Source organism: Melanerpes formicivorus, unplaced genomic scaffold, assembly GCF_026170545.1.
Source record: "Melanerpes formicivorus ecotype bairdi unplaced genomic scaffold, bMelFor1.0.p_v2 SCAF_68, whole genome shotgun sequence".
NCBI lineage: Eukaryota > Metazoa > Chordata > Aves > Piciformes > Picidae > Melanerpes > Melanerpes formicivorus.
The window spans coordinates 111,481-133,672 of record NW_027142420.1 but is presented as its reverse complement, the minus strand read 5'-3'; the positions used below and the strand labels follow the sequence as shown (position 1 = coordinate 133,672).

General features: G+C 54.3%; 2 long non-coding RNA genes across 6 annotated transcripts in view; both read left to right on the top strand.

The window, feature by feature from the left end:
- Positions 1–16,953, top strand: part of LOC137453545 (uncharacterized) — a 41,118-nt gene extending 24,165 nt beyond the window's left edge. The window contains exons 1-3 of one of the 3 annotated variants that reach the window (XR_010990393.1): positions 11,407–11,440; positions 12,674–12,752; positions 16,854–16,953. This is a non-coding gene — a long non-coding RNA (uncharacterized lncRNA). Of the gene's footprint in view, positions 1–11,406; positions 11,441–12,490; positions 12,581–12,673; positions 12,753–16,853 lie in introns of those variants that run through there. The other 2 variants (XR_010990392.1, XR_010990391.1) reach the window with 2 other exon arrangements.
- LOC137453543 (uncharacterized) lies at positions 1,868–6,529 on the top strand. Of its 3 annotated transcripts, XR_010990389.1 has the most exons (6): positions 1,868–2,596; positions 2,673–2,803; positions 2,928–3,169; positions 3,281–3,549; positions 3,830–3,955; positions 4,334–6,529. It is a non-coding gene; the product is annotated as an uncharacterized lncRNA (long non-coding RNA). The 3 variants fall into 3 exon arrangements; XR_010990387.1 differs by having other exon boundaries at positions 1,868–2,803; XR_010990388.1 differs by having other exon boundaries at positions 1,868–2,803; positions 3,830–3,992.
- Positions 16,954–22,192: the final 5,239 nt, after the last annotated feature.

Sequence of the window (22,192 nt, the reverse complement as noted above, 5' to 3'; positions counted from 1 at the left end):
CATGTTTTTGGGTGTGTGTGGGGTGGCTGGCTTTTTGGCGGCGGCCTCTGTTACTGGGTGGGCCGTGGGGGGGTGCTGGCTTGGCTTGGTGGCTGTGCCCTCTGTGGTTGGGGGGGGGGGGGCTGGCTTGGCGGTGGTGGCCTGTGTTGGGTGTGGGGGGACTGGCTTGGTGGCGGCGGCCTCTGTGACTGGGGTGGGTGGGATGCGTGGCTGGTTTGGCGGCGGCCTCTGTTATTGGGTGGGGGTTGGGGGGGTGGCTGGCGTGGTGGTGGCGCCCTCTGGTTTTTGGGGGGGTTAGTGGATGGCCGGCTTGGCGGCAGCAGCTTCTGTTGCTGGGGGGTGTGGGGCAATTTGCTGGCTTGGTGGCAGCGGCCTCTGTTTTTTGGGGGGGTTAGGGGATGGCCGGCTTGGTGGCGGCAGCTTCTGTTGCTGGGGTGGGATGCGTCGCTGGCTTGGCGGCAGCTTCTGTTGCTGGGGTGGGATGCGTCGCTGGCTTGGCGGCAGCTTCTGTTGCTGGGGGGTATGGGGTGGTTGCTTGTCTTGGCGGCGGCCTATGTGGCTGGGTGGGGGGGCTGTGGCTGGCGCGGCGGAGGCCTCTGTTGTGACTGGGGTGGGTGGGATGCGTGGCTGGTTTGGTGTCAGCATCTGTTATTGGGTGGGGGTTGGGGGGGTGGCTGGTGTGGTGGCGGTGCCCTCTGTGGTTTGGGGGGGTTGAGGGGTGGCTGGTGCGGCAGTGGCAGCTTCTGTTGCTGGGGTGGGGGGGGGTTGGCTGGCTTGGCGGCAGCAGCCTCTGTGGTTGGTTGGGGGGGTGGCTGGCTTTTTGGCGGCGGCCTCTGTTGGTTGTGGGTGGGTAGGGGGGTGGCTGGCTTTTTGGCAGTGGCCTCTGTTACTGGGTGGGCCGTGGGGTGGGGGCTGGCTTGGCTTGGCGGCGGCCCCTGTTATTGGGTGGTGGAGTGGGGGGGTGACTGGCTTGGCGGTGGTGGCCTCTGTTATTGGGTGGGAGGGGTGGGATGCGTGGCTGGTTTGGCGGCAGCCTCTGTTATTGGGTGGGGGATAGGGGGGGTGGCTGTCTTGGCGGCGGCGGCCTATGGGGTTGGGGGTGGTGGCTGGCTTTTTGGCGGCGGCCTCTGTTGGCGTTGGGTGGGTGGGGGGGTGGCTGGCTTGGCAGCAGCGGCCTCTGTTATGGGGTGGTGGGCTGGCTGCCTGGCGGCAGCAGCATTTTTTGTTGGTTGGGGGTTTGGCTGGCTTGGCAGCAGCGGCCTCTGTTGGGCGGGGAGTGGGATGCGTGGCTGCCTTGGCAGCAGCCTCTGTTGTTGGGTGGGGGATAGGGGTGGTGGCTGATTTGGCGGCAGCCCATGTTTTTGGGTGTGTGGGGGGTGGCTGGCTTTTTGGCAGCGGCCTCTGTTACTGGGTGGGCCATGGGGGGGGGCTGGCTTGGCTTGGCGGCGGTGGCCTCTGTGGTTGGGGGGGGGGCTGGCTTGGCGGCGGTGGCCTCTGTGGTTGGGGGGGGGGGGCTGGCTTGGCGGCGGTGGCCTGTGTTGGGGGGGGGGGGACTGGCTTGGTGGCGGCGGCCTCTGTTGTGACTGGGGTGGGTGGGATGCGTGGCTGGTTTGGCGGCGGCCTCTGTTATTGAGTGGGGGTTGGGGGTGGCTGGCTTGGTGGTGGCGCCCTCTGTGGTTTGGGGGGGGTTGGGGGGTGGCCGGCTTGGCGGCGGCAGCTTCTGTTGCTGGGGTGGGGGTTTGGCTGGCTTGGCGGCAGCTTCTGTTGCTGGGGGGGGGGGTGGGGGGGTTGCTTGTCTTGCCGGCGGCCTATGTGTTTGGGTGGGTGGGGGAGCTGGCTTGGCGGCGGCCTGAGTTTGGGGGGCGTGGCTTGGTGGCGGTGGCCTCAGTTGGATCCAACTGAAAGGTCCTTTTGGAGCCCCTCCAGAGCCTCCCCATATACCTCTCTGTGTGCCCGAATTCCCCTTTGATACCCCCAGATCCACCTTAGATGCTAGCAGGCCCCTTAAGAGCGGGGGCAGCACTGACCAGGTAGGGGATTCTCACCCCTGTGTGTGGGGGGAGGCTTCGCTGGGCTCTCCTCAGAGGTTACTTCCATTCAAATTAAAGAGACCAAAACCCAAAGAAACCTCAGGACAAAGAATAAAGGCAAAAGAAACAAAGGATCCCCCCCCCCAACACACACTGAGGAGGGTTCCCCCTCTTTAATTCCTTGAGACCCATTTCGTAGTTCTGTTTTCAAACTGCTTTGCTCTGCTTGCAATCGGCTTCTACCTGCTAGCAGCCTTTGTGTGTAACGGAAGAGACGCAGCGGGGGTGAGTTCAGAGCCTTGTTACCTGGCACTTAGTGCCAGTCCTGACTACCTATATGAACAGGAGAGATTGGCAGTCTTAGGGCGAGTCGGCTCGGCTCTCTGTGAAGCCGGAGGATTTCCTTCCCCCGAACAGACGGCGGCTCCGCCCAGCCGGGCTGCCTCTCACCAGGCGCGCCGGGGCTCGGCTCCCCCGGGCGCCAGCCGGCTCCGCCGAGGTCTGCTCTCAGCTCGTCTTCCTTTAGCTTCCGTGGGTTCCCTTCGTCCGGCTGAGCTCCGCACCAGGTTAGTGCCAGCCTCTGTCGCTGTCCGCGGTTCCCGTGTAGGTGCTCTGAAGGTTCGATACGCCTGAATGTTCTAGGAGGGGATTAAAAGCCCTAAGACTTCACATAAGTCGCTGGTAAGAAAAGGAGGAAAACTATCTGCAGAAACCAGGAAAACGTGCAGCAGACTTCTGGGAAATAGTCCAACCTCCTCTTTCACAGAAGTAAGGTGAGTTTGTGAAACCGCTCGGCTCCAAGACCTTTAGGAGAGATCCCACAGCCGTCCAGGGCTGTAGCGAGCCCTATAGAACTCCGGCAGTTACCCGAGCCGTGGCGTTCGTCTTTTCCCCCAGATCGGTTTCCGAGGACCGCGGCGGGACCCCTCTCCGTCGGGCCGCGGGGCCCGCCGAGGCGCAGGACCTCTCCGGGCGCCCCCTTAGAGGCTTCTCAGGCAGAGCTCTTTTAACTCAGTCAGATCACCCCAGGAAGAGACAAGAGCCTTCAGGCAGGAAAAGGACTGCTGGCAAGGGAAAGGGGTAACGTGTAAGCCCTAAGGGGGCGTCCCACAAGGGAGAAAGGCAAATCGCTGCCACAGGTAAGAGCCCTCGGGGTGGAACCAGGGGGTTCCACTAAGCATTCCAATGGGGGAGACTGCAAAGGTTTTCATATAGCAATTGACCCTCTTCTTTACTATCCATGTAAACAGGAAAGTTTCAGTTTTAGGGTGAGTCGGCATAGCGCTTTCAGCGAAGGAGAAGATTTTTCCTCGCCTCAGCCGGCGGCGACTCAAACTCCCCGCGGCAGCTCACCCGCGGGGCCCCCCGAGACGAGGAGAGGCGAACCGAGGCGAACGGAACCGGACGGAACCGGCGCGGGGCTCCCCGAGGCGAGGCGGAAGGAACCGGCACGTTGGGGGCTTGGCGGGGCTCAGCTCCTCGCTCAGATTCTTCCCGGTTTCCTCGGGCTCCCTTCCAGGTAAGCGCCAGCCTCTGCCGCTCTCGGGGGTTCTTACGTAGCAGCTCGTTAGAAACGCTTGCACGTTCTCGGAGGGGATTAAAATCCCTAAGAGGCCAGCTAACCCTGACACCCCTCTCTTGCAACTTCATAGCTCTGCTGTTTAACTAGGCGCAGCAGTCTGGTATTAATTTGTCTGAAAAGAGGCTTTGAAATGCGCTGCATGGGGTTCTGAAAGACGTAAACTTACAGTGCGTATCTCTAGTACACAACAGCTCACGGATTTTCCTTTGCGTTGTAGGGTTTTTAAACACTCACCGGTTACGGTGTCGGGTTGGTCTTTCTCGGAACGGAAAACCTTCCGAGCGGAGGCCGGCGGGGCGCTTCCCACGCGCGGCGGCAAGAGACGCCCCCCCGACCGCTCAGCGTAAGTCCGCCGCTTTCAATCGATTCCCCTTTGGTAGGTACGTTGCCAAAATTGGCTTTGCTCTACGCGCAAATCGCTTTTCCGTTCCGGCATCACTTGCATCTCAGAGAGGAGATCCGGTGGGGGGGGGGTAACTTCAGAGCCTCTTTACCGTCGCAATGAATACCATTCCTGAATATCTCTATAGAGAGGAGAGGATTGTACTTGGATTTATAGTCTCGGGGCGAGTCGCCTCGGCGCTCTCAGGCAAACGAGAGGGTTTTCTTCCCCTAAAAGGGCGGCTCGGCGCGGCGGCTCGGCTCGGCGATTGCGAAGTATCTACGTAGCAATCGATCCCATTCTTTCCTGTCGATGTTAACAGTTGTTTTATTATTTCAGTCGTAGAGTATGTGTTGCGCAATCGGCGGGCGCGGGGGAAAACGGTTCCTATTGGCATGTAAACTAAGGAGCCAAAAAATCCCAGATGACGTAAAAAAGCCCAAAGCAAAGCGACGACCCTCGCAGCACAAAGGAAGACCCCCCGTTCCTGAGCAATCATTACACATTTCGTAGATGTTTCCAAGCCATGCATTACCGTACTTGGAATTCGTTTTTACATTACGGAAGCCTTGGTATTTAATGGGACAGATCCAATGGGGACGATTGCAAAGCTTCTTATGTAGCAATAGGTAATACTCTTGACTATCCACGGAAAAAGCAGGTATTTTTAGCAGGATTTTCTGTTGACGAAACAGCGTGGGGCTCTCTGAAACGAAATGACGAAACGTTGCAATGCTGGCCTGAAATGAAATGGTGTGGGGGCTCTCTGAAATGGAAAGAGGTGAAATGGTGCAATGCTGGCCTGAAATGAAACGGAGTGGGGGCTCTCTGAAATGGAAAGAGGTGAAATGGCGCAATGCTGGCCTGAAATGAAATGGACTGGGGGCTCTCTGAAATGAAATGATCAAATGGTGCAATGCTGGCCTGAAATGAACTGGTGTGGGGCTCTCTGAAATGAAATGATCAAATGGTGCAATGCTGGCCTGAAATGAAACGGTATGGGGCTCTCTGAAATGAAATGATCAAATGGTGCAATGCTGGCCTGAAATGAAATGGACTGGGGGCTCTCTGAAATGAAATGATCAAATGGTGCAATGCCGGCCTGAAATGAAACGGTATGGGGCTCTCTGAAATGAAATGATCAAATGGTGCAATGCTGGCCTGAAATGAAATGGACTGGGGGCTCTCTGAAATGAAATGATCAAATGGTGCAATGCTGGCCTGAAATGAAACGGTGTGGGGGCTCTCTGAAATGAAATGGTCAAATGGAGCAGTGCTGGCCTGAAATGAAACGGTGTGGGGGCTCTCTGTAATGAAATGATCAAATGGAGCAATGCTGGCCTGAAATGAAATGGTGTGGGGGCTCTCTGAAATGAAATGATCAAATGGTGCAATGCTGGCCTGAAATGAAATGGTGTGGGGGCTCTCTGAAAGGAAAAGACGTGAAATGGTGCAATGCTGGCCTGAAATGAAACGGAGTGGGGGCTCTCTGAAATGAAATGGTCAAATGGTGCAATGCTGGCCTGAAATGAAACGGTGTGGGGGCTCTCTGAAATGAAAAGAGGTGAAATGGCGCAATGCTGGCCTGAAATGAAACGGAGTGGGGGCTCTCTGAAATGAAAAGAGGTGAAATGGCGCAATGCTGGCCTGAAATGAAACAGAGTGGGGGCTCTCTGAAATGAAATGATCAAATGGTGCAATGCTGGTCTGAAATGAAATGGTGTGGGGGCTCTCGGAAATGAAATCAACAAATGGTGCAATGCTGGCCAGAAATGAAACGGAGTGGGGGCTCTCTGAAATGAAATGATCAAATGGTGCAATGCTGGCCTGAAATGAAACGGTGTGGGGGCTCTCTGAAATGAAATGATCAAATGGTGCAATGCTGGCCTGAAATGAAACGGTGTGGGGGCTCTCTGAAATGAAAAGAGGTGAAATGGCGGAATGCTGGCCTGAAATGAAACGGTGTGGGGGCTCTCTGAAAGGAAAAGACGTGAAATGGTGCAATGCTGGCCTGAAATGAAACGGTGTGGGGGCTCTCTAAAATGAAATGATCAAATGGTGCAATTCTGGCCTGAAATGAAACGGAGTGGGGGCTCTCTGTAATGAAATGATCAAATGGAGCAATGCTGGCCTGAAATGAAACGGTGTGGGGGCTCTCTGAAATGAAATAATCAAATTGTGCAATGCTGGCCTGAAATGAAACGGTGTGGGGGCTCTCTGAAATGAAATGGTCAAATGGAGCAGTGCTGGCCTGAAATGAAATGGTGTGGGAGCTCTCTGTAATGAAATGACCAAATGGAGCAATGCTGGCCTGAAATGAAATGGTGTGGGGGCTCTCTGAAATGAAATGATCAAATGGTTCAATGCTGGCCTGAAATGAAACGGTGTGGGGGCTCTCTGAAATGAAATGACCAAATGGTGCAATGCTGGCCTGAAATGAAACGGTGTGGGGGCTCTCTGAAATGAAATGATCAAATGGTGCAATGCTGGTCTGAAATGAAACGGTGTGGGGGCTCTCTGAAATGAAAAGAGGTGAAATGGCGGAATGCTGGCCTGAAATGAAACGGTGTGGGAGCTCTCTGAACTGAAATGATCAAATGGTGCAATGCTGGCCTGAAATGAAACGGTGTGGGGGCTCTCTGAAATGAAAAGAGGTGAAATGGCGGAATGCTGGCCTGAAATGAAACGGTGTGGGGGCTCTCTGAAAGGAAAAGACGTGAAATGGTGCAATGCTGGCCTGAAATGAAACGGTGTGGGGGCTCTCTAAAATGAAATGATCAAATGGTGCAATTCTGGCCTGAAATGAAACGGAGTGGGGGCTCTCTGTAATGAAATGATCAAATGGAGCAATGCTGGCCTGAAATGAAACGGTGTGGGGGCTCTCTGAAATGAAATAATCAAATTGTGCAATGCTGGCCTGAAATGAAACGGTGTGGGGGCTCTCTGAAATGAAATGGTCAAATGGAGCAGTGCTGGCCTGAAATGAAATGGTGTGGGAGCTCTCTGTAATGAAATGATCAAATGGAGCAATGCTGGCCTGAAATGAAATGGTGTGGGGGCTCTCTGAAATGAAATGATCAAATGGTTCAATGCTGGCCTGAAATGAAACGGTGTGGGGGCTCTCTGAAATGAAATGACCAAATGGTGCAATGCTGGCCTGAAATGAAACGGTGTGGGGGCTCTCTGAAATGAAATGATCAAATGGTGCAATGCTGGTCTGAAATGAAACGGTGTGGGGGCTCTCTGAAATGAAAAGAGGTGAAATGGCGGAATGCTGGCCTGAAATGAAACGGTGTGGGAGCTCTCTGAACTGAAATGATCAAATGGTGCAATGCTGGTCTGAAATGAAACGGAGTGGGGGCTCTCTGAAATGAAATGATGAAATGGTGCAATGCTGGCCTGAAATGAAACGGTGTGGGGGCTCTCTGAAATGAAATGATCAAATGGTGCAATGCTGGCCTGAAATGAAACGGTGTGGGGGCTCTCTGAAATGAAAAGAGGTGAAATGGCGGAATGCTGGCCTGAAATGAAACGGTGTGGGGGCTCTCTGAAAGGAAAAGACGTGAAATGGTGCAATGCTGGCCTGAAATGAAACGGTGTGGGGGCTCTCTGAAATGAAAAGAGGTGAAATGGTGCAATGCTGGCCTGAAATGAAACGGTGTGGGGGCTCTCTAAAATGAAATGATCAAATGATGCAATTCTGGCCTGAAATGAAACGGAGTGGGGGCTCTCTGAAATGAAATGATCAAATGGAGCAATGCTGGCCTGAAATGAAACGGTGTGGGGGCTCTCTAAAATGAAATGATCAAATGGTGCAATTCTGGCCTGAAATGAAACGGAGTGGGGGCTCTCTGAAATGAAATGATCAAATGGTGCAATGCTGGCCTGAAATGAAACGGAGTGGGGGCTCTCTGAAATGGAAAGAGATGAAATGGTGCAATGCTGGCCTGAAATGAAACGGTGTGGGGGCTCTCTGAAATGAAAAGAGGTGAAATGGCGCAATGCTGGCCTGAAATGAAACGGTGTGGGGCTCTCTGAAATGAAATGATCAAATGGTGCAATGCTGGCCTGAAATGAACTGGTGTGGGGCTCTCTGAAATGAAATGATCAAATGGTGCAATGCTGGCCTGAAATGAAACGGTATGGGGCTCTCTGAAATGAAATGATCAAATGGTGCAATGCTGGCCTGAAATGAACTGGTGTGGGGCTCTCTGAAATGAAATGATCAAATGGTGCAATGCCGGCCTGAAATGAAACGGTGTGGGGGCTCTCTGAAATGAAATGATGAAATGGTGCAATGCTGGCCTGAAATGAAACGGTGTGGGGGCTCTCTGAAATGAAATGGTCAAATGGAGCAGTGCTGGCCTGAAATGAAATGGTGTGGGGGCTCTCTGAAATGAAATGATCAAATGGTGCAATGCTGGTCTGAAATGAAACGGTGTGGGGGCTCTCTGTAATGAAATGATCAAATGGAGCAATGCTGGCCTGAAATGAAATGGTGTGCGGGCTCTCTGAAATGAAATGATCAAATGGTGCAATGCTGGCCTGAAATGAAACGGTGTGGGGGCTCTCTGAAATGAAAAGAGGTGAAATGGCGCAATGCTGGCCTGAAATGAAACGGAGTGGGGGCTCTCTGAAATGAAAAGAGGTGAAATGGCGCAATGCTGGCCTGAAATGAAACGGAGTGGGGGCTCTCTGAAATGAAATGATGAAATGGTGCAATGCTGGTCTGAAATGAAACGGTGTGGGGGCTCTCTGAAATGAAATGATCAAATGGAGCAATGCTGGCCTGAAATGAAACGGAGTGGGGGCTCTCTGAAATGAAATGATCAAATGGTGCAATGCTGGCCTGAAATGAAACGGTGTGGGGGCTCTCTGAAATGAAATGATCAAATGGTGCAATGCTGGCCTGAAATGAAACGGTGTGGGGGCTCTCTGAAATGAAAAGAGGTGAAATGGTGCAATGCTGGCCTGAAATGAAACGGTGTGTGGGCTCTCTGAAATGAAATGATCAAATGGAGCAATGCCGGCCTGAAATGGAACGGTGTGGGGCTCTCTGAAATGAAATGATCAAATGGAGCAATGCCGGCCTGAAATGAAACGGTGTGGGGCTCTCTGAAATGAAATGATCAAATGGAGCTATGCTGGCCTGAAAAGAAACGGTGTGGGGGCTCTCTGAAATGAAATGATCAAATGGTGCAATGCTGGTCTGAAATGAAACGGAGTGGGGGCTCTCTGAAATGAAATGATCAAATGGAGCAATGCTGGCCTGAAATGGAACGGTGTGGGGGCTCTCTGAAATGAAATGATCAAATGGTGCAATGCTGGCCTGAAATGAAACGGAGTGGGGGCTCTCTGAAAAGAAATGATCAAATGGAGCAATGCTGGCCTGAAATGAAACGGTGTGGGGCTCTCTGAAATGAAATGATCAAATGGAGCAATGCTGGCCTGAAATGAAACGATGTGGGGCTCTCTGAAATGAAATGATCAAATGGAGCAATGCTGGCCTGAAATGGAATGGTATGGGTCCCTGGCTCTGCTGAGATCAGCTCTTTGCTCAGGTTTTTCCTGGTTTCCTTGGGCTCCCTTCAGGTAAGTGCCAACCTTTGCTGCTCTCTGGGGTTCTTCTGTATCAACCTGGAATGTGTGAAATGCCTGCATGGTCTTGGAGGGGATTAAGACCCCTAGCAGGCCAGCTCACCCTGACCCCTCTCCTCCAACTCCCTAGCTCTCTTGTTTAACAAGGTGTAGAAGTGTGGTATTCATATGTCTGAAAAGAGGCTTTGAAATGAGCTACATGGGGTTCCGGACTATGTAAGCTTACAGTGTATCTGTGCGATACACAAGGAGTGCTTTTTCCTTTGCGTGTGTTGTAGGGTTATTAAATATTCACTGATAAGGCTGTGTCTGTTTTTCTTTCTGTTATTACAATCGAAATCCTTCTGAACAGAAGCTGGCTCAGCTCCTTCCCATGCACAGCGGTAACAAACTGTGTTGCTGCTGAACTCTGTAAGCTGGCTGACTGCGCGGCGGCTGAACGCTGTAAGCTGGCTGACTGCGCGGCGGCTGAACGCTGTAAGCTGGCTGACTGCGCGGCGGCTGAACGCTGTAAGCTGGCTGACTGCGCGGCGGCGGCTGAACGCTGTAAGCTGGCTGACTGCGCGGCGGCGGCTGAACGCTGTAAGCTGGCTGACTGCGCGGCGGCGGCTGAACGCTGTAAGCTGGCTGACTGCGCGGCGGCGGCTGAACGCTGTAAGCTGGCTGACTGCGCGGCGGCGGCTGAACGCTGTAAGCTGGCTGACTCTGTTGGTCCTAAACCCTGTGTCCGTTACGGACATAATGAATTGTAGGAGGGCTTGTGTGGAGTCAGGGGAGGTTCCTCCTATGTTTGATACCCTGTTGATGCTTTGAGCATGCGAGTGAGAGCGGGCACGACTGAGATGTAGAAAATAGCTACGAAGCGAGCGGGAGTCCCGATCTGCAGTTCCACGTCTTTGCAAGGAGCGTGGCCAGAGACGGACGAAGCGAAAGGTGTCAATGGGAGCACGGCCAATCACGGAATCTGCAGCATTAGTCCTTGTTGCACTTCATTGTGGTTTGTTGTAGGATCCGTATGTGGTTTGTAGCACTAATAAACTAAGAAACAAAATCAGGGCAAGGAAGTAGCGACATCCTTCTGAAAACAACTGAAGGAAGATCCCCTGCCTAAGGGAAGAACATGCAATTTGTTTTTACATGCTAGAAGCCTTTGCAGGTAAGTGAGGAGAAGGACAGGGGTGCTAGCTAAAGCTTTCTAAATGCCCAGTAATAGCATTTGTGAGTATGGAGGTAGGGAGGAGAGATTATTCAGGGGGAGATTAGGGGAAGGGGTGGATGGGCAACTTAGGGTCTGGGTGAGGATTGCGTTTGGGGTCGGGGTTAATGATAATGTGGTGGTTAGGGTTAGTAGGGTTAGGGTTAGTAGGGTTAGGGTTAGTGGGGTTAGGGGTAGGGTTAGGGGTAGGGTTAGGGGTAGGGGGTTAGGGTTAGGGGGTTAGGGTTAGGGTTTAGGGTTAGGGTAGTGCAGCCGTGCCGCGGCGTTTGCCGCCCCGGGGGAGCTAATTTCTGCAGCCTAACTGCGCTGAATGCTCGAAAATTCTTAGGGGAACAGCGGAGAGCTTGACTCGAGCGTCGCTATGGATCCGGCACCCGCGCCGCAGGGGGTCCGGTCCCGCGCACGCGCCCTCCTCGCGGGCTGCGTCCCGCTTTTCTGGCCGGGGGGGCGGGCGCCGCGCTGAGCAGCTTTGGAGCCGGAGCGGTGGCGGAGAGCCCTGATTCGGTGCCTGATGCCGTTCTGTGCCCCAGGGTGCCTGCAAACCGCCGTCCTATGCCGGGGCAAGGGGTGCTGGCGCATTCGGGGAGCTCGCAGTGCGGTTTCCGGTGTCGCTGCCGGCCCGGGACTCCCAGGTGTGTTCCTTCCGGCGTCTGAAGGTGGTCTGGGGCCATCGGCAGGGCTTTTGGGGGTGACGGAGGAGGTCTGGGGACACCTCAAAGGGTCTGGGGATATGTAAAGTTCTGGTGGGGCCATCTGAAAGGGTCGAGGGTCGTGGAGAGGCAGCTGGGCACCTCCGACGGACCCTTTGGGAGGTCTCTGCAGGCTCCTGTGGGGGCTGGGGGTGTCTCGGGGTGGGTTTGGGTTTGGGTTTGTGCTGCAAACAGCGTTGATAATGACTTAGAGAAAGACACACAAGAGACTCAGTAAGTCTCTTGTATCGTGCTTCTATTCTGGCGCCTGACACAGGTAGGATCATTTCAAAAGAGCTGTGTGTCTTCAGAGAGGTTTGGGCAAACTTTTATACAAAAAGTTATCTGTCTATAATGACAGAGGTCCAGATGCTGCCTATCTATACAAAGCTTATCTATCTAAAAGAGCAGAAGTACACATATCATGCAGGTGTCCTTTATCGTATACAAAAGAGCATCTTGTCCAAGACTAACAGCAGTGAATCACTGACAAATCCTGTTATTCCTTCTCTATCCAAAGGCTGTCTGCCAGCCCCTCTCCCCCTCCCTGCGTTCCAGCATTTCAGCTAACAAGCGGAAAATTCTTATCAACTCTGTGGTTCTGTTAATGAGACTTTTCTGTTCATCAGTTCCCCCCTTTCTCACAGCCAACAGTATATTCCTATACTATATTTTCTTAAGGCAAACTTTGGACCCAGGCTTTCTGAGCTATCTTTCCCATGCTGACACTTGTGGAAGTTACTCTCAGATGTAGTCACCCAGTCTGATGCCCCCCAAGTCCAATTCATTGAGGCTTCCCCAAATAAAGGGGTCCTCATTTGGCCTCGAGGAAGTTCAGTGCATATCCAACAGTTAGAGAGATTAGTTTGCAAAGCCAATTCTTGCCTAACGTGTAAGTACATATTGCCTTCCCATCCCTCAATTTCCTTGCTGTGCTGCAAAGATTTTGAGAGGAATTTCTAGGTATTAACTACAGCCAGGGCAATCCTTCAAGTGCCCTAGGAATGTAGTGAAAACCTTTTGGGAATTGTTCCTGCTCTGGTACTCCTCAAGCTATGAGGAGCTCTTCAGGGCAGCTCCAAGGTTAGGTTTGGATTCTCCTGGAGTCGCACACAGAACGAGTCTCACGATTCCAGTGGTCTCATTTCATAGCTGCATTTTCTTCTCTCTGCCTAGGTGACAGGACGACCTCACTAATGAAGAGAGATAGCCTGAGCTCTGCAGGAACCTTGAACCCAAGCAGCCAGTGCCTTCTGTGAGTACAAGCTGTGCTTGCTCAACGTGGAACTAGTTGAGAGCTGAAGCCAGACCACACCTTAATTCCCTCAGCTTCCTCTTCTGCAGATTAAACAGTCCCAGTTCCTTCAGCCACTCCTCCTAAGACTTGTTATCCAGACCCCTCACCAGCTTTGTGGCCCTTCTCTGGACTCACTCTCTCACAAGGGGTGTCCTGGGGAACACCACTTGTGCCCGGCCGGCCACCGGCTGGGTTTAACTCTGTTCCCCACCGCTCTTGGGGCCCAGCCATCCATCCTGTTCTGCTGTCCAGCACTCCCTTTGAAAAACAATCCATCTGAAAAAAGAAGTAGCAGAGAAGGAAAGCTGAAGCTGCAAAGATTGCAGTCCCCTCAGTTCTGGTTTCATAGTTTCATAGTTTCATTCAGGATTGGAAGGGACCACAAGGATCATCTAGTTCCAACCCCCCTGCCATGGGCAGGGACACCCCACACTAGATCAGGCTGGACAGAGCCTCATTCAGCCTGCTCTTAAACACCTCCAGGGACGGGGCCTCGACCACCTCCCTGGACAACACATTCCAGGGTTTCACCACTCTCATGGTGAAGAACCTCCTCCTCACATCTAGCCTGAATCTCCCCACCTCCAGCTTCATTCCATTCCCCCTAGTCCTATCACTACCTGAGATCCTGAGAAGTCCTTCCCCAGCCTTCCTGTAGGCCCCCTTCAGATACTGGAAGGTGACAATGAGGTCACCTCGGAGCCTTCTCTTCTGCAGACTGAACAGCCCCAACTCCTTCAGTCTGTCCTCATAGGAGAGGGGCTCCAGCCCTCTGATCATCCTCGTGGCCCTTCTCTGGACACGTTCCAGCACCTCCACATCCCTCTTGTAATAGGGGCTCCAGAACTGGACACAGTACTCCAGGTGGGGTCTCACCAGGGCTGAGTAGAGGGGGAGGATCACCTCCCTCGACCTGCTAGCCACACTTCTCCTGATGCAGCCCAGGATCTGATTGGCCTTGCGGGCTGCAAGTGCACATTGAGAGCTCATGTTGAGCTTTTTGTCCACCAGCACCCCCAAGTCTCTCTCTTCAGGGCTACTCTCCAGCCAGTCACTGCCCAGCCTGTATTTGTGCCTGGGATTGCCTCGACCCAGATGCAGGACCCTGCACTTGCTCTTATTGAACTTCATGAGGTTGGCCTGTGCCCACCTCTCCAGCCTGTCAAGGTCCCTCTGGATGGCCTCCCTGCCCTCCAGCGTGTCTGCTGCACCACACAGCTTGGTGTCATCAGCAAACTTGCTGAGGGTGCACTCAATGCCACTGTCCATGTCCCCCACAAAGATGTTGAACAAGACAGGTCCCAGGACTGATCCCTGAGGGACTCCGCTTGTCCCTGGCCTCCACTGGGACATGGAGCCATTGACAGCCACTCTTTGGGTGCGGCCATCAAGCCAGTTCCTTATCCATCTAGTGGTCACCCCTCACACCCATGTGTCACCAGTTTGGAGACCAGGATGTGGTGCGGGACAGTGTCGAAGGCTTTGCTCAGGTCCAGGTAAATGACATCAGTTGCTCGCCCCTCATCTATTAATTTTGTCACCTGCTCATAGAAGGCCACCAGGTTGGTCAGGCAGGATTTGCCCTTGGCAAAGCCATGCTGACTGTTCCCAATCACCTCTTCACTATTCTTTTGAGCGAGTAGTGACTCCAGGAGGATCTGTTCCATGATCTTTCCAGGCACAGAGGTGAGACTGACTGGCCTGGAGTTCCCTGGTTCCTCCTTCTTGCCCTTTTTGAAGATGGGGGCAATGTTTCCCCTTTTCCAGTCCGTGGGGACTGCCCCAGCTTGCCATGACTTTTGAAATATAATAGAGAGGGGTTTAGCAACCTCCTCTGCCAGTTCTCTCAGCACCCGTGGGTGTATCCCGTCGGGTCCCATGGACTTGAACACTTTCAGGTTCTTCAGATGATCACGAACCTGATCTGCACTTACAATGGGCAGTTCTTCCTCCCTGTCCCTGGCTTTGACTTCCATAACATCAGGAGTGTGGCTAGAGGCCCTTGCAGTGAAGACTGAGGTAAAGAAGTTATTAAGTACCTCAGCCTTTTCCTCATCACATGTGACCATGTCACCATTTTCCTTTCTGAGGGGGCCCACACCTTCCCTAGTCTTCTTCTTCCCATTAATATACTTGTAAAAGTTCTTAGTATTCCCTTTAATCTCCCTGGCTAGATTCAACTCAAACTCTGCTTTGGCTTTCCTAACCAGGACTCTTGCTGCTCGGGCAGCTTCCTTGTATTCCCCCTGTTCTAGCTGTCCTTCCCTCCACTTCCTATAGAGTTTCCTTTTAAGTAATAGTGTGTCCAGTAGCTCCTTGCCCATCCAGGCAGGCCTCCTAGCATTCTTACCTGCTTTTCTCTTTGTTGGTACACAGAGCTCCTGGACACAGAGGAGGTGGTCCTTGAATACTGACCAGCTGTCCTGGGTCCCTCTTCCCTCCAGGGCTTTGTCCCACGACACTTTGGCTAGCAGATCCCTGAAGCCATCAAAATCTGCACGCCTAAAGTCTAGGGTCGTGAGCTTGGAATACTTCCTCCTGATTGCCCTGAGGATGTTAAATTCAACTGCTTGTAGCCAGGTGGGGGTTGGTCTCTTCTCCCAGGCAAGCAGCACCAGAGCAAGAGGACACAGTCTCAAGCTGTGCCAGGGGAGGTTTAGGCTGAATGTTAGGAAGTGGTTTACAGCTTGGCCAAAGACTCTTCTGATCCCTGTCTTCTGGTCGTGACCAGCAGCGTGCACAGGTGGCCAAGAAGGCCACTGGCAACCTGGCCAATATCAGGAACAGTGTGGCCAGCAGGAGCAGGGAGGTCATTCTGCCCCTGCACTTGGCACTGGTTAGGGCACACCTTGAGTCCCGTGTCCAGTTCTGGGCCCCTCCGTTTAAGCAAGACGTTGAGTTGCTGGAAGGAGTCCGGAGAAGGGCAACAGAGCTGGGGAGGGGTTTGGAGCACAGGCCTGTGAGGAGAGGCTGAGGGAGCTGGGGTTGCTTAGCCTGGAGAAGAGGAGGCTCAGGGGAGACCTTCTTGCTTTCTACGACTCCCTGAAGGGAGGTTGTAGCCAGGTGGGGGTTGGTCTCTTCTTCCAGGCAAGCAGCACCAGAACAAGAGGACACAGTCTCAAGCTGTGGCAGGGGAGGTTTAGGCTAGAGGTTAGGAAGAGGTTCTGCACAGAGAGAGTGATTGCCCAATCGAGTGGGCTGCCCAGGGAGGTGGTGGAGTAACCATCTTTGGAGGTGTTCAGGAGGAGACTGGATAGGGTGCTTGGTTGCATGGTTTAGTTGATTAGGTGGTGTTGGATGATAGGTTGGACACGATGATCTTGAAGGTCTCTTCCAACCTGGTCCATTCCATTCCAATCAACTAAACCACGGCACTGAGTGCCTCATCCAGTCTCTTTGTAAACACTTCCAGTGATGGTGACTCCACCACCTCCCTGGGCAGCACATTCCAAAGGCCAATCTCTCTTTCATCCTGCTCTATTCTAGTCTATGAAGATCTTCTTCCTAACCTCCAGGTTTAATTGGTGAGAGCAACAGACTTGGTTGCTGCCACCCGCTGCTAAGGGGTCTGAGTGGCCCCCAAATGGGGTTTGGAGGCAGGTAAAGGTTTCTTTTGGCATGTGAAGGGGTTTTGTGGGCATCTAGAAGGGGTGTGGAGCCCCCTGAAAGGGTCTGGGATAGTGTCAGGGGGTTCTGGGCTGGTCCACCAGCGGGTCTGGGGACATTAGAAGCGTCTGGGGGTACCTACAACGGAGCTGGGCATATCAGATGGGGGGTTTGGGTGCCTCCAAAGGGGTTTTGTGGGCATCTAAGTTGGGGAATCTGGGGGGGTCCTGAAGGAGTTGGGGGGTTCTCAGTGAGGTTTTGGAGTCTCTATGGAGTGCCTGGAGTCTCCTGGAGTGCCTGTGCTTGAAACCCCCCCCAGAGGCCGTGCAGAGTGGTGCTCACAGTAGCTCTGCAAGTCTGCCATGGGCTCAGGAGGCTGTGGAGCGGTTAAACCTTTTCTTTTGCTCAAGCACAATCTTTCTGAATTCTTGGATTTTTTTTTTTTTTTCCCAGGGTGATGTGAAACTGTCTGATTTTGGGCTAAGCACAGCTGTTCAGAAGTCTCAGAGACCTGAGCTCTACAGGAACTTCGCACACAAACCCCCAAGTGCTTTCTGTGAGTAAAAGCTGTCCTTGTTCAACATGGAGGTAGTTGAGAGCTGAAGCCAGACCACGCCATAATTCCCTCAGCTTCCTTTTCTGAAAAAAGAAGTAGCAGAGAAGGAAAGCTGAAGCTGCAAAGACTGCAGTCCCCTCAGTTCTGGTGGTACCCTCTGTGAGATCCTAAGCCACCTGAACTGAGCCGGTCAGGCAGCCAAGCTAGTGCAGCAGTGTCTTCTGGAGAGTTGATGGGAGCCAGTTCTGTGGGGTTTGTTGAAGTGAGTGGCCAGTCGTTCTACATGAACAATTGTCTTAGTGCTAGCAAGTAGGAGGCTCTGAAGTGTGGTACTTTGAGAGCTCCATTCATACTTGCCCTTCAGGAGGAGCCAGCTCTTTCATTGAAGGATCTTCCTGAGGTGTCCAAGTACAATTTCTGTTGACACTTTTCAGCTCTTACATCCAGGTTGCTGACAGAGGATGTTGGGTTTGTGGGCCCTGGCAGCGACAGTTTTCCAAAGAGGAGCTCTAAGGCCAGCTGCAAGGTTAGGTTTGGATTCTCCTGGGGTGCCTGTGCTTGAAAGCCCCCCAGAGGCCGTGCAGAGTGGTGCTCGCAGTAGCTCTGTGCAAGTCTGCCATGGGCTCAGGAGGCCAGTATCTAGAGAGAGGGAAGGACAGAGACTCTTCTAAGACAGTTTTAAAGAAATAATTATGAGAAGAGGCAAATTAATTCTGGGGACTCATGTGATATATCTGTTTAAGAGAAAAAAAAATGAAGGAGGTTTCTGACCATAACCAGGCTGACAAAGCACAGTAATGTGGTTTCCTATGGGATTCAACTCCTCCTGCATTGCACAGGACACTTCAACAGCTGCCCTGACGAGCTCTAAGTAATGAACTTAATCCACCCTGTGCGAGCAATGGGGCAAAAGATTACAAAATCCATGTATGCAGTTGAGATGTGTTACGTTGGGACGCCCAGGATACACCTGATCAAGCTCTCCTAGTGTTTAGACGCAAGATGGAAGAAGGAAGGGGGAAGACAGAGCAGAAGGTCTATTTAAATATGAAACTCCTAGGCTGAAAGAAAAGAAAAACATTTTAAAGAGCACTCAGTGAGACTCTGTCACCAGCATAGCTAATCACAGAATCACTGAGTGTTAGGGGTTGGAAGGGACCCCAAAATAGCATCCGGTCCAACCCCTGTGCCAGTGCAGGATCACCTGGGGCAGGTTTTGAATGTCTCCAGAGACTCCACTAACTCTCTGGGCAGCCTGCTCCAGGGCTCTGTCACACACAGTGAAAAGGTTTTCCCTTCTGTTCCTGTGGAACTTCCTCCTTTTATTCGTCGGACACAGCGGAGCCGCTCGGTCGTGTTGCTGCGGCAAGGTGACCCACCCTGTAGTTCAGGGCCTGGGTCTCTGCCTTCATGGCAGCCTGTTCCCTTGGCGCCCTGTCAGCTTAACAGCCCCGTACTCGGGGCCTGTGTGACGAGTTGTGGAGCCCTCCATCCCCCTTCTGTCCCCAGCAGCAGCCCAAGGTCCCTGTAAGCAGGGCTGGGGAGGCTGCTTTAGGCAGCTAACAGGAACCAACCTTGCCTGGCCCTTAGGGGGCTGAGGTCAGTCCCTGGGCTCCTGAAGAGGTGGTGTTGCACTGCTGCCAGGAGGGCCGGCCCGTAGGTGGGGCACGGGCCAGAGCCTGTGGCTCTCTGTGGGGCTTTTTGGGAGTGCTGCTGAGGCCTCACTCTGTCCTGTTGGCATCCTTTGTCAGGGTAGCCAGATCCTAGGCCTGATGTCTATCGTTAGCTCAATCGCAGAATTTCCTCGTCTGCTGTTCCTGTCCGTAAATTTTTGCCAGTGCTTCTGTAATAAAAAGGTTTTTATTTCTCCTGTAACTTGCAAGCTGGTGACCTCCTTAGGAGCACCACTGTGTTGTTCACAAAGTTCTTTGCTGTTGCAAAGCTGGGAGAAGTGTGAGGTTCAGCTGATGAAGTTTCTCTCTTTAGGGGTGTCTGCTCAGCCGTCCTCTTCCTGGATCTCGGAGCTTTGTCTCTCCCTGTTTGCGGTGCCCCGACAAGGACTTGTGCCGACACATCCTTGGGAAGCTGAAACCACCAAAGGGTTTAATGGGTGAGAGCAAAGCTCAGCTGTGTGCTGAAGCTGCAAACCTTGCCCAGAAGGCTGTCCCCAGCTCGGGGTGATAAAAAGAACAGGAGCGTAGCCGCTCGGCTGTCTTTCCTTCTGTGATGCCACAGGGGGGTGGGCGAGGATACAGCAGAGGAGCAGTGAGGGAGGGGTGAGGGCAGCCTCCCACAAAGGCTGCTTGCAGACCTGAAATGCCAAATGTTTGAAATGCCAGGACGTTCTTGGAGGGGAGGGAAAGCCCCGGGAAAGTGTAAGAGTGAGTGTGAGGTGTTCCAGCAGAGGAACAGCGGTGCTGCTTATTGAGAGATTGCAGAAGGGCAGTGATTTGTGTGCAGAAAGGCCTTGACGTGACCCCCCTCTGTTCTGTAGAAAGGCTTCTAGAGGAGAAAAGCACATCCTGAGCAGAGACACGGGGGGGTGTGGGGTGTGGTTTGAAACAGAAATAGCAACTGTCTCTCAATTAAAACAGTGGATTGTCTTTCGTGTGTGTTTGTGGTGTGCTGTTTTTTCATTGACTGGAAAAAGCTCTGCAGGGATACCAGCTGATCTGCTCCCGAGGCACAGCAGCACTGGACCTGCTGAGCGCTGGGGGCCTGTTAAGGAGGGTCTGCTGTCATCTGAAGTGGGCTTGGGGGTATGAAAGGGGAATTTGGGGGCATGTGAAGGGTTCTGGGAGCATCTAGAGGTGTCTGGGGACCTCTGGAGGGGCTCCTGGGTCATGTCTGGAGGGTCAGGGAGGAGTGGGGGGGTCTGTGCCTCAGTGTGGTTTCGGGGTCTCTGTGTCAGGTCCCCACAGCGTGTGTGTTGCTGTGTGGCACTGCTGGAGTCTCGGTGTCCCTAGCGCCCCTGACTCTTCTGCTCACTGCTCCCACCTTGTGGGCACGGCCAGGTACTGCTTGCTGTTGCCTGCTGCCAAGGGTGTGAGTGGCCTCTGAAGGGAGGCGCAGAGAGGTATTCTGGGGCGTCTAGAGGGGCTTTGTGGGCATCGATTGGTGTCTGGCGGCCTCTGGAGGGTCTCCGGGGGGGGTCTCTGGAGGGTCCTGAAGCAGCTGAGGGGGCGGGGAGTGGTGGTGCTGTGTTAGAGGTCTCTGGGGGGTTCCAGGTTTTGGGGTCCCCCAGGATTGGGGTGGTCTCACTCCGGTATTGGGTGTCCTGCAGTCCCAGGACCCCCCAGCCACATCTCCCCCGGCATCTCAAGGCGAGCTGCGAGCACCTCAAGGGCCTTAGAGGGTGACAAAGGAGGTCTGGGGGCATGTAGACGGAAGTGAGGGCACCAAGACGGCACCGCTCTCCCCGTGACAGCGCCTGCCCTTCCCAAGATGGCGCCGCCCTCCCCGTCACAGCGCCTGCCCTTCCCAAGACGGCGCTGCCCTCCCCGTGACAGCGCCTGCCCTTCCCAAGATGGCGCCGCCCTCCCCGTGACAGCGCTTGCCCTTCCCAAGATGGCGACGCCCTCGCCCCGTTGGCTCCGACCTAGCCAGCGTAACTATCGTCCCCTCTGCTTTCTCCGCTCCGCATCATCTCAGTGTAGACTCTGCTGCTCTCTGGAGTTGTTCTGTCCCTGCTACAGGACTCTGCTATGGGTCTGAGGGTGGGCAGCAGCGAGGGGGGGGGGGCGAGAAACACCAGCGGCGAGGGGGGGGGGTGGGTGTCAATTTGCCGCGGTCGGGAGCAGTCTGCTCACGAGCTGTTCTCCTGTCTCTCCCAGCTCTTGCAGGCTGACCCCAATGCCCCCAGACTCGCCCAGCGATCCCAGGGTGAACCCCGCAGCACCCAGACTCGCCCAGCGATCGTCACGTGATTAGGGGCCGCGCAAAGGAGGGGCGGGGAGCAGAGAAAGCGGCGGCAGCGCTGTGAGGGGATAGGAAAGGGAAAGGGTGGGAAGGGAGCTAGAGGGGAGGGAGAGCGGGGAAGAGCGCGCAGGTTACGTCACTGGAGGCGGGGCTAGTGGGCGGCAATAGAATGGCTAAGGGAGGGGGCGGGAACGAGAGGACAGCTGCGTCACAAGGGGGCGGGGTTTGAGTGAAATAGGATGGTTATGGAGGGGGCGGGGAAAGGGCTGAGGGAGGTTGCAGGAGGTGGGACTGGAGGACTGGAGGACTGGAGGCGGGGCTGGAGAGCGACAATTGGATGGCTATAGGAGGGGGCGGGGCTGGAGGAGGGCAGCAGGATGGCTATGGGGGGGCGGGGAATAGCGCAGACTATGTCACGGTGGGCGTGGCCTGAGCAGCTGGGGCAGAGAGGCGATGGCTGCTGATTACGTCAGAGCAAGGGGGCGGAGCGCCCAGGTGGGAGTTGGGAGGAGGGCACCAGGGCTGCCCCGCGCGGTGACATCAGAGAGTGGAGTGGGGCCGCGGGGAGCGCGGAAAAGGGAGAATGGGAGGGGAGAGGAGGAGGAGGGGTGGGAGGGAGAGGCTGGGGGGGGTCATTAGTGGCCACCCAAGCTCGATACTGATCCAGACTCGTCCAGACTGGTCCAAACCGGTCCAAGCTGGTCCAGACTGGTCCAAGCCGGTCCAGACCAGTCCAGACCGGTACAGACCGGTCCAGACTGGTCGAAGCCGGTCCAGACCGGTCCGGACCGGTCCGGACCGGTCCAAACCGGTCCAAACTCGTCCAGACCGGTCCAAACCGGTCCAAACCGGTCCAAACCGGTCCAGACCGGTCCAAACTGGTCCAGACCGGTCCAAACCGGTCCAAACTGGTCCAGACCGGTCCAAACCGGTCCAGACCGGTCCGGACCGGTCCAAACTGGTCCAGACCGGTCCAAACTGGTCCAGACCGGCCCAGACCGGTCCAAACTGGTCCAGACCGGTCCAAACCGGTCCAAACTGGTCCAGACCGGCCCAGACCGGTCCACACTGGTCCAGACCGGTCCAAACCGGTCCAAACTCGTCCAGACCGGTCCAAACCGGTCCAGACCGGCCCAGACCGGTCCAAACTGGTCCAGACCGGCCCAGACCGGTCCAAACTGGTCCAGACCGGTCCAAACCGGTCAAAACTGGTCCAGACCGGTCCAAACTGGTCCAGACCGGTCCAAACCGGTCCAGACAGGTCCAGACCGGTCCAAACCGGTCCAGACTGGTCCAAACCGGTCCAAACTGGTCCAGA